General features: G+C 38.1%; 1 non-coding gene across 1 annotated transcript; it reads right to left on the reverse strand.

Moving 5' to 3' along the window:
- Nucleotides 1-4000: 4000 nt before the first annotated feature.
- Nucleotides 4001-4073, reverse strand: TRNAR-ACG (transfer RNA arginine (anticodon ACG)). The gene has a single exon. It is a non-coding gene; the product is annotated as a tRNA-Arg (tRNA).
- Nucleotides 4074-7683: the final 3610 nt, after the last annotated feature.

The following is a 7683-nucleotide window of genomic DNA, read 5'->3' on the forward strand; positions in this document are numbered from 1 at the left end:
TAGAGTTGTGGGTTCACCCATTGCCCTAGTGACATTATGTGATTGTGAATGGGGAATGGGGAATGCCATTTTGGCATTTTTGTCATTGGACATCAGTGGATGTGGTATGTGACACATTCCTATGGTGCCCTTAATGTTTCCCTGATTAATGGTTGACATATCTAGGGCATGTCTAGAAGTGTTTGGTTAGGTGACCTCATGAGTACTACTACCCTTTCGGCAAGGGTATTGAAGCCTGTTAACCCGTGATGTTAGTGGATGGGTCTTATGTCAAGCAGGCTCACTATCATCATAGAGAGGTTGGGTTGCATATAATAGATAAGAGCTCATGGGCGCTCAAGACCGGTAACCAACCCTTGAGAGGACATGAAGAGCATCCTGTCAATTATATGTGGATGACCATTGGGTTAAGGAATGGGGTCCAACAGATGCTTCCCGTTGAGGATTCCATTCATAAGTAAGAAAGTATCGAACCAATAGGGCACTAGGCATGAGGGGAGATATTAGATACTGAACCGAGTTGGTTGGTGCCATAGGGGAAAAATATATATCACATGTAGTATGAGACCGTATGACTTTGCATTGGGCCTAGGATTATCCTAGACACACGTTAGATCTTATACCAATGGTGATGTGAGAGAGTGGTGACATAATCCCCAACCATGGATTGACAGGACTTTACTCAATAATCGAGGAGAACCCAACAGACGTGCTTGAGTACCGTAAGGGAAGAGTGACTGAGACCGCCCAAAAAAGATTGGTGAATGACTTAAATGCGTGTCTACCATAGAGACTTCATGATAGAGTTAGAAGAACAATATCATAATCATTCATATATCATATCATTGTCATTAATTACATTATCGATATTCGTGTTATAGGTGTGGTGTGGAATCTTGTGAATGAATGCATTATATGATATTGAGTTAACCTCATTGAGTTTTGTTGAATTCATTCATTTTTATATGTCTTTTTTTATTAGATTATACTGTAGGTTATGAGGACTTCTTCCAAATGGAGGATTCGTTGCCGATATATTTTGAAGGAGTGACCAAAGAAGAAGTGGACGCCCATGGAGCTTCATGCTAGTGTCAAGACTGTTCTTATAGAGTTGGTTTCTATTATAGAATTAGTTTGGTTTACTTTTCACTGCAAATAAAACTATCCTCTTTTTTTTTCAAAACTCTGATGTTATACCTTTTGATTTAAAATAATGAATGATTGTAACCATTATTTCGGTTTTGATAATTTTATATTTGAAATTTGATTTATTCTTGTTCGTTTGATTTTGCTATATCATATATTGTGTGGAATTGTCATTGAACCTAGGTCTTACGATGTATCACCCCACAGGTACTCGGGTATGACCAGATTCGGCTAGGTGGGGTGTGACACTTCTGGCAGGGGTATTAAAGCCGGTTAATCCGTGATGCTAGTGGTTGGGTATTGTATGTTGTACATGCCCACTATCATCATAGAGAGGTAGGGTTGCATATAATAGATAAGGGCTCCTGGGCGCTCAAGATCGGACCAACCAGTGAGAGGACATGGAGAGCATCCTGTCCATGATATGTGGATGACCGCTGGGTTAAGGAATGGGGTCCAACAGATGCCTCCTGTTGAGAATTCCATTAATAGGTGAGAAAGTATTGAACCAAAAGGGCACTAAGCATGAGGGAAGATATCCAGACCATACATAGTACGAGACTGTATGACCTTACACTGGGCTTAGGTTTATCCTTGACACTTACCAAATCTCATACCAAACGATGATGTGAGAGAGTGATGACCTTCACCCTAACTACGGTTCAATAGGACTTTACCCAACAATCGTGGAGAACCTAGTAGAAGCCTCTTGTTGAGGGAGAATGACTGAGACCACCCAGAGGAGATTGATGTTTATATTTAATGCTTGTCTGCCATAGAAACTATATGATAGAATTAGGGATATCATTATCATGTCATCATGCATCTACTTATTTATATTATAAATTCTTGGTTATCTATTGGATTGTGAATTGGAAATTGGATGAATGTATGAAATGGATGTTCGTTACCCTCACTGGGTTCTATGAACTCTTTTTTTTTATGTTTATTTTTACTTTAGACTTTTCTACAGGTTATGAGGACCTCACTTTCTTTGAGGATCTTTGTCAAGTGGTTACTAGAAAGGCGTAATCAAAGAAGGAGTGGAAGCACATGATGCTTCTTGTTCGTATCAGGATTGCTCCTATGGAGATACCTTTCCTTAGAAGTTTTCCTTGGATTATTTTCCGCTGCAGACCTCAAACGTTTTTTCTTTTATTAGAACTCTAGTGTTCAGTTTTTGAATGGAAGTTTTGGACAATAGTAATTCTTTTATTTCAGATTTGATAATCAAATACTTAAACTTGATTTATTACCTGCCCATTTAATTATACTATATCATGTGTTGTATGAAATTGTCACTAAACCTAGATCTTGTGGTGTATTATCCCCACGAGTATTCGCATATGACTGGATCCGGCTGAGTGGGGTGTGATATGTCAGCGGCTCTAATACCATATAGAAGTTTTAGATTGAAGTTTTTTGAAGAGAATTCCCTTCACTATCTTGCTCATGATAAGAAGGGTTTAATTTATAATAAAATTCAAAAGAGTTACAAGGATAATATAATATAATATTCAATAGTAATTCTTTTATTTCAGATTTGATAATCAAATACTTGAACTTGATTTATTACCTGCCCATTTAAATAATGCTTTTAATGCAATATTTGATTTTCACCTTTGTTTTTTAAAGCCGACGTTCCCTATTCGAAGCCACTAGTTAGATGGAAATCCCTTGACTTTGTTACCCATGTACTGTCTTTCAGATCCGTGAAATGACTCACAGATATATTTTTCCCTTTTGAAAGATGCAAAAGCGAAACATATCAATCTATTGATATTGGAAGATCTAAAAGATTCTATTATTTTTGGGTCTAATGGAATTCATAGGTATAAGAAGAAGTCCCATCAAATAGAGGTATTTTTTTCCAACCATATTTTGATTGTTAATAGGATATAGAAGGATCGCTACTACAAGCAATACTACACATTTGATCATGAAATGTGATGCAGACAGGCTTGAGTTTGTATGAAAGGGAGGGATCAGGTTTCCCAGTGTAGAAAGAGTGTTGGAGTTGGTTGGCAAGGAGCCTAGTCTTGATTCTTTTGTGTAGCATTCATTCTTGTTCGGCTCTTAGAATCACATCCAGCGATCATAGTGACAATGGGCTAAGTTCGTCCCATCAAAGTCAAGGTCAGGATTTTAAAAAGTCCATTAAAATTTTGGCTACGTGGATGGTTAGGCTAACACTATTCAGGTCACAATTAAGATCATAGTTGGGTATTTGACATTGCCTATTCAGTTTTATTTGACACCAAATTTAATGAGTCTGTATCATCTCTCCTTGGGGGAGAACACCTGACCACAAAAACCAGTGGGTCCCACTGTTAGAAAAAAAAAATTCTTCCAAAAAGTGTTTTTTACCGTGGGCCCCATTGATCTTGTGGTTAGGAAGCGTCGGGGTTGCTGATCCGGACTCAAATTTAACCCTTGATCTCAATCATAATTATAGATAACGACATATGTTAGAGACAAGATCAATCAAGGATTCCGCATCTCTTAATTATGCCAATCAATCGAGTATGAGATTGATTTGACCCACCATAATCAAGGTCAGAGTTCAAAAAACCAAATCCTAACCAAAATTATCGCAACCCTATGAAAATTTCTTTGTTTTTTCTTTCTTTTCCTCGTGTCTGTACTCTGTAGAGTGTATAGACTATGAGAAACGTAATCAGGTAAGGCTTCAATTGTTTACAGTAGAGCCTGTGAGAAACGGTGCAAGGGAGAGACCGAAAAATTGAGATCGTCAAGGTGGTGGGTAAGGACTAGCCTGACCCATTAAGATGTAAATTTCGAAAGTCCGGCTAAAGTAGATGTTGCCACAATTGGGGAAAATGAAAAAACAAAGCGACTTCACTGGGGATCGAACCCAGAATCTCTGGTTCCGTAGACCAGCGCCTTATCCATTGGGCCATGAAGTCGTTCATGACTAACTGGTAACAGAAAATAAAATTATTTGTCTTTTACCACAAAACGACAGTCTCGTTTAGTTCTTCCCCACACTCGCTGCCGAGAGATATAGGGTTCTTGTGCCCATCAAAATGTGCTCTTTGACGCTATGCTGATTTCATGATATTCGTGGAAATTTATCAACTACTTGGCCGATTCATTAACTACTCTCAGTTCCAATATTCTTAAAGTCTTCAATTTCTAGATATATCACATCGGTTACATGAGTTTGACGAAACGATCTCCATCGCTTCTCGAGTGCTCTGTTTTCTGAATGCAGAGTTAAAGGGAAAAGGAGGTTAGAAATTTGATATTGAATGATATTCGATTGATGACCTGGGAGACCAAATGTTACATTCACAGTTTGCTGATCCTGCACTTGGAAGATCTGTGATCGCCACAGTCATTGTAGCAGCGGCAGTGCCGCGGTCAGCAAGTAAGAAGAAGGAGATTCGGAGATTGAGATTTGAGAAGAAGAGCGTCTAAATTTACTAATCTACCCTTCTTCGCTAGACTCTTCTTCTAATCTTCTTTTAGTGCTAGCGAAATGACTGTTTTAACCTCAAAACCTACCCACAATCAGGTGACTTTTTTGACCTTAAAATTTAATCACAAAAAGACTGACAAGTGGCAACTAAAGAAAATACTGGTGGTTTTGCTTCCGGCTGAACCATAGACAACGACTTCCAAGACGATTTCCACCACTAACCAGAACTTTCCAGATACCCCGCACGTGGGCCACGGGCCCAAAACCTTTGCCTATGTTACAAGCTATAAGCCTTGGTCTAATTACCTACTAACCCACGGGACAACTGAATAATTACATTTGAAGTCCAAATGACATGAAAATTAACTCCCAAATGAAATTCAAATCTCCTTTCAACCAATCAGGTTTTAGTATTAGATAATCTCCTCGATGCCACAACTTAAGATACGACTATCCTACGTGGCACTATGTGAAACGGATATTACATCTGCCAATCAACCACGTACATCGCGTCACACGTGGCACCGGCCATCCAATCCCAATTATTTCTTTCTTTCTCTCTCTCTATAGTCTATGGAGGCTGCTCTTCTTCCTTTTCTCTCTCTCTAAACATCTCTGGAAAGCTCCGGAAGACGATTTACAGTAAAAAACTAAATTTAGCTGTACTTTGATCTCGCACTTGTTGATGGTTAAGTTTTTGATGTTTGGGAAATCGTAGTATGAGGTAGTTTCTGGGTCTTGAAGAAGAAAATTGTTTTAGGTTCGTTTCAGCAGAATTGGAAATGTTCAAGTGGAGCTCCAACCGATTCGCTGAACTGGATTTTGGAATTAGGATCTGTTATTTCTTCATCGGAAATGTTTGAGTGGAACGAGGAAGAGGTAAGAATTCTACGGCCCCTGTTGTTTTTATAGCTTTAACACAAATAAATTAAAATTTGCTTCACCTTCGATGGTACTTGGGTTTTGAGATAACTTCGTTGCTTTTTGGTGGTCCATAATTTTGTAATGGGAAGAGGTAAAAGTTACTGTGAAGGTGGTTTTTTAGTGGTTTTCTTTAGTTATGGGTCTATCAGTACAATGCATTGTTAGGGTAGCAATTTATAGTGAGAAAGTGGCATATAATGTGCTAACAGAGGAAGAACTAACTAGTTACTGCTTATTGGTTTTAAGTTATCATATCAATTAAAACTAATAAAAAAGTAACTTGGTTAATAGATTCATGGAGACTGATCTCACCTAACATTTCCATTTTCTGTTATGTCCCTCTGCTGTATACTGTTTCTACAGATGCAGACGAGACAAGAAGAGGCTTAAGAGTGTGGGGTTAGAAGGGCAAAGGAATAACATCAGACAGGGTGGCCTATACAAGTGTTAGTAGTTTATGAATGCATTATTCTAATCAAACCAATTCAATAAGAGAGTCCAGATGATTTAAAATGACCTCTTGTTGTATCTTTGCATCTACACTCCCTGAAATTCTAGATATGAGAAATCTCCTTAACTCTCTTCTTTATCCTTTAAATTTATTTATTCTGGATTCCTAGTTCCAAGTGGTAGTAGGATAATTCTGGTAGGAGCTTAAAAGTTCTAAGTCTATAAATTTAGTTTTACTTTGATTGATGTAATATCAAAATCCAAAGTTGCTGTCAATATTTTGGATGCCTGATCTCTTATCATCATGTATCCTTTGGGTTATCTTTGCAACCCTAAAGAAAAGGCTCATCAAAATTTGGCAATTGTATTATTTCTAGGTAATGGAATAATATTTTCCCTTCCCCATTATTTTTGTTACATCCCATATTGACTATGGCTATCTCAAAACCCCTCCCATGGGGATTTGTTGGCGATTTAGGTTTTTCCCATCATCTCATAAGAACCCGTCTATTATTCCCTAGTGTTTCCATCCAACTCCCATCTATTTCAGAGCAACCCTTAGGTATCCCATACAATTACTGATTATTTTGCTGGAAGATTCTGGGCAGATCCTTAATTCTAGGGAAACTTTTCAAGAAACCGTAAACCTAGAATTAGATTCACATCATGGGTTGGGATGTATGAGAATCTTGAATGATCTCGGTTGTGTCCTTCTATACCTATTGTGAATTCCATAAGAAAGATGCAAAGCACGTGATGGATTTAGAGATAAAGGGTTGTCTTAGAAGGTTAGAGGAGAGGTGCTATAGGTCAATGAGGAGTAACAAGTATAGTAGAAGAAGAGGTTTCATTCGACGCCAACAAGTAAAGTCCTTTGTCCAGTTTACCATGTCCAATCTCCTTCCCTATTACTAGATCTTGAAAGACACAGTAGGAAGGAAAAAAGATTACCTTACAATTCAAGCCATCTGTAAGACTACTAATTAAAAGAAGGTTAGTAGAAAGAGATGGAACATGTAAAACTGAGGACAAAGAAAGGGATGGTGAATGTTGTATGTTGTATGGTTCCCTTTCCAAGCAATAGAAGACTAAGAGCCATCAACTATATGAACCTTATCTTTTCCGAGGTAGGTAAATAATTCAAAAAAGAAGCATAATCTGTCATATGGTTTGTTGCTTCAGTATTAATAAACCATGGAGCAATCCATAGAGCACAAATTGAGGAAGCATGGAAGCCTGTAAATAAGTTACCTGAAGTAGTAAGGTAGGAGTTTGAATGTGCAGGTGAAGGAATATTGGAAGAGGCAGCGACAACCATAGAAAATTGTAGAATGCACCTTAGAGCAAGCAACTTGTCCTAGGAAAAGCCGATATCTGTAGTAGGTGCTGCGATCTGCAGGAATTGTGTCTGAATGATTAGCTTTTGGTTTACTCTTTTGTTGGGCTCTTTTTTGTTCAAAACAACAGGCTTCCTATGTAATTCCCGCATGTAGCTTTGGTATGATAGGGCACTTAACCACATCTTTGGCTGGTTCTGTTTAAACACCATACTTACACTCTAAAGAGCAAATTTTTCCATTATCGGGTTGTGCAACATAGCTAGACGGCAACTCTTCTCACACTGGACAAGTGCATAAGATTATTCTAATGTAGGAAAGGGAGAACGACTCAAAACTTGTAGCTGAATCTGATCATACTCCATAATCCATATTTAATCCTGC

Source organism: Hakea prostrata, chromosome 2 (assembly GCF_041222555.1).
Source record: "Hakea prostrata isolate BN-2017 chromosome 2, UWA_Hpros_2, whole genome shotgun sequence".
NCBI lineage: Eukaryota > Viridiplantae > Streptophyta > Magnoliopsida > Proteales > Proteaceae > Hakea > Hakea prostrata.